Source organism: Arachis ipaensis, chromosome B10, assembly GCF_059453495.1.
Source record: "Arachis ipaensis isolate K30076 ecotype BB chromosome B10, ASM5945349v1, whole genome shotgun sequence".
In the NCBI taxonomy this organism is placed as follows: Eukaryota; Viridiplantae; Streptophyta; class Magnoliopsida; order Fabales; family Fabaceae; genus Arachis; species Arachis ipaensis.
The window spans coordinates 9,289,079-9,292,984 of record NC_142435.1 but is presented as its reverse complement, the minus strand read 5'-3'; the positions used below and the strand labels follow the sequence as shown (position 1 = coordinate 9,292,984).

At 37.3% G+C, this 3,906-nt stretch overlaps 1 non-coding gene across 1 annotated transcript; it reads left to right on the top strand.

Moving 5' to 3' along the window:
* Positions 1 to 2,838: 2,838 nt before the first annotated feature.
* Positions 2,839 to 2,946, top strand: LOC148579115 (small nucleolar RNA R71). The gene has a single exon (XR_015896842.1). It is a non-coding gene; the product is annotated as a small nucleolar RNA R71 (small nucleolar RNA).
* Positions 2,947 to 3,906: the final 960 nt, after the last annotated feature.

Below are 3,906 nucleotides of genomic sequence, written 5' to 3'. Positions count from 1 at the left end.
CTCATCACACCAACACTCTCTTCCTCGCAGTCCCTCTCCGTTTCGAAGACTCTCTTCCTCTGCTTCGTCTCCGTCGCATCTCCTCCGTCGCTGCTGCGGTGCTGCCCTACGTCGCTACTGCGGTGCTGCCTCTCCGTCGCCAGATCTGCCTCATCCAAGTTGGTCTCCAAACTGTGAAATCTGTTCTCTGTTTTTTTGCATTATTTAGTTGGATTTTAATTTGATTACGGGAGTGAATAACTGATAGGTTAATGGCAGATTGTTGATTATGTATATATTGTTGAGTTATAACTTGTTATATTATTGAACTAGTTAATGGCAGATTGTTGTTTTTTTTTTCTGATTTGTAGTGGTTATCATTGTTTTTGTTGATGTAACATTGCTGTGAATTTATATTGCTGGATATGGAAATATTGAATAGCTGAATAGATTTTCTGGTTATGTTGAATTTGTTGATTCTTGATTATGAATTTGTTGATTCTTGATTATGAAATTACTGAATTTGTTGAATTTTTGATTGTGCATCTGTTTAGTGTAGTGATTGCTGGATTTTTTATTAATTTTTTATTATGCCATTATGCCTGTTTGCTTTCGAAGAAGGATAGCTGGATTTTCTAGCACCTTTTATCGAAATTATTTGCTATTGAACTATTATGCCATTGTGCATCTGTTTAGTGTAGTGACTCTGTGTCTTTTTGTAGAATTATTTGCTGTTGAACTACTATGGTGTTGCTTTTAAATGTGTGTTGAATTGAATGGTTATTTTCAAGTTGAATGCAACCATTTTACTTGAGTTAAGTGCTTGTTATCCATTCATCAATTTCTCATGGCTATTTGTCTTAGTTAGGTACCAATGTTGCTCATAGTTTAAATCATTCGGCAAATTGAGGCTTGAAAACATGTTGGCAAAACTAGTTTTATGTCCAAAACAAATTTTAGTGAATGCATATATGGTTGCTTTTGTCTTGCCTAACAGGAACCCTTTGAATTGAACGGTTGGAAATAGGTTATACTTCCAACATTGAACAATTGATGTGAATTTGTATTTTGTAATAGCTGTTGTTTTATACCTTTGCTATTACAGTTTTTATTTGCGCGAAACCGGTTTTACCGGTTCAACCAGTGATTTATCGGTTGAACCAGTAAACCAGTAACCTGACCGGTTTGATCACCGGTTCGGTTCTTACAACTATGGTTTGAATATGGGGGTTCAACACCAAACTTAGAGTTTGGTTGTGGCCTCCCAACACCAAACTTAGAGTTTGACTGTGGGGGCTTTTGTTGACTCTGTAGTGAGAGAAGCTTTTCATGCTTCCTCTCCATGGTTACAGAAGGAGATCCTTGAGTTTGAAACACAAGGTTGTCCTCATTCAGTTGAAGGACTAACTCTTCTCTGTCCACATCAATCACAGCTCTTGCTGTGGCTAGGAAGGGTCTTCCAAGGATGATGGATTCATCCTCATCCTTCCCTGTGTCTAGGATTATGAAATCAGCAGGGATGTAAAGGCCTTCAACCTTTACTAACACGTCCTCTACCTGTCCATAAGCCTATTTTCTTGAGTTGTCTGCCATCTCTAATGAGATTCTGACAGCTTGCACCTCAAAAATTCCCAGTTTCTCCATTACAGAGAGTGGCATGAGGTTTATCCCTGACCCAAGGTCACATAGAGCCTTCTCAAAGGTCATGGTGCCTATGGTACAAGGTATTAAAAACTTTTCAGGATCCTGTTTCTTCTGAGGTAATGTCAGTTGATCCAGATCACTCAATTCATTGGTGAGCAAGGGAGGTTCATCTTCCCAAGTCTCATTACCAAATAATTTGGCATTCAGCTTTATGATTGCACCAAGGTACTTGGCAAATTTCTCTTCAGTAACATCTTCATTCTCTTCAGAAGAAGAATACTCATCAGAGCTCATGAATGGCATAAGGAGGTTCAATGGAATCTCTATGGTCTCTAGATGAGTCTCAGATTCCTTTGGTTCCTCAGAGGAAAACTCCTTATTGATCACTAGACGTCCTAGGAGGTCTTCCTCACTAGGATTCACGTCCTCCTCTTCCCTTGTAGGTTCGGCCATGATGATTAAATCAATGGCTTTGCACTCTCTCTTTGGATTTTCTTCTGTATTAATTGGGAGAGTACTAGGAGGAGTTTCAGTGACTCTTTTACTCACCTGGCCCACTTGTGCCTCCAAATTTCTAATGGAGGACCTTGTTTCATTCATGAAACTTAAAGTATTCTTAAATAGATCAGAGACTATATTTGCTAAGCTAGATGGATTCTGCTTAGAATTCTCTGTCTGTTGCTGAGTGGATGATGAAAAAGGCTTACTATTGCTAAACCTGTTTCTTCCACCATTATTAAAGCCTTGTTGAGGATTTTGTTGATCCTTCCATGAGAGATTTGGATGATTTCTCCATGAAGGATTATAGGTGGTTCCATAGGGTTCACCCATGTAATTCACCTCTGCTATTGCAGGGTTCTCAAGATCATAAGCTTCTTCTTCAGAAGATGCCTCTTGAGTACTGTTGGATGATTCCTTCAATCCATTCAGACTCTAAGAAATCATATTGACTTGCTAAGTCAATATTTTATTCTGAGCCAATATGACATTCAGAGTATCAATTTCAAGAACTCCCTTCCTTTGAGGCGTCCCATTATTCACAGGATTCCTTTCAGAAGTGTACATGAACTGGTTATTTGCAACCATATCAATGAGTTCTTGAGCTTCTACAGGCATTTTCTTTAGGTGAATAGATCCACCTGCAGAATGGTCCAATGACATTTTAGATAATTCAGACAGACCATCATAGAATATATCCAGGATGGTCCATTCTAAAAGCATGTCAGAAGGACACTTTTTGGTCAGTTCCTTGTATCTCTCCCAAGCTTCATAGAAGGATTCACCTTCTTTTTGTTTGAAGGTCTGAACATCCACTCTAAGCTTACTAAGCTTTTGAGGGGGAAAGAACTTGGCTAAGAAAGTCGTGACCAGCTTTTTCCAAGAGTTCAGACTAGCTTTAGGTTGAGAGTCCAACCATATTCTAGCTCTGTCTCTTACAGCAAATGGGAAAAGCATAAGCCTGTAGACCTCGGGATCAACCCCATTGGTCTTAACAGTATCACAGATCTACAAGAATTCAATTAAGAATTGAAAAGGATCTTTAGATGGAAGTCCATAAAACTTGCAGTTCTGTTGCATCAGAGAAACTAATTGAGGTTTAAGCTCAAAATTGTTTGCTCCAATGGCAGGGATTGAGATACTTCTTCCATGTAAATTGGAATTTGGTGCAGTAAAGTCACCAAGCATCTTCCTTGCATTGTTATTATTTTCGGCCATGTCTCCTTCTTTTTCGAAAATTTCTGTCAGATTTTCTCCAGAGAGTTGTGCTTTAGCTTCCCTTAGCTTCCTCTTCAGAGTTCTTTCAGGTTCAGGATCAGCTTCAACAAGAATGTTCTTATCCTTGTTCCTGCTCATATGAAAAAGAAGAAAACACAAAAGAAAATATGGAATCCTCTATGTCACAGTATAGAGATTCCTTTATGTGAGTAGAAGAAGATAGGAATAGAAGAAGGAGAATCCAAACACAAGGGTAAGGAGTGGGTTCGAATTCTTAGATGAAGAGGAGTGTTAGTAAAAAAATAAAATAATTAGAAGGAGATGAGAGGGGGAATGAATTTCGAAAATTAAATAAATTAAAATAGAAATATTTTTGTTTTTAACTAAAAATTAAAGTCAAAATTCAAAAATTAAAAAGAAAAATTGAAATTAAATTAAATTTAAAACAATTAATTAATTAAAAAGGAATTTTGAAAAAGAGAAATGTGATTTTCAAAAATTAAAGATAGAGAGTTAGTTAGGTAGTTTTGAAAAAGATATGATTGAAACAAAAAGATAGGATTAGTT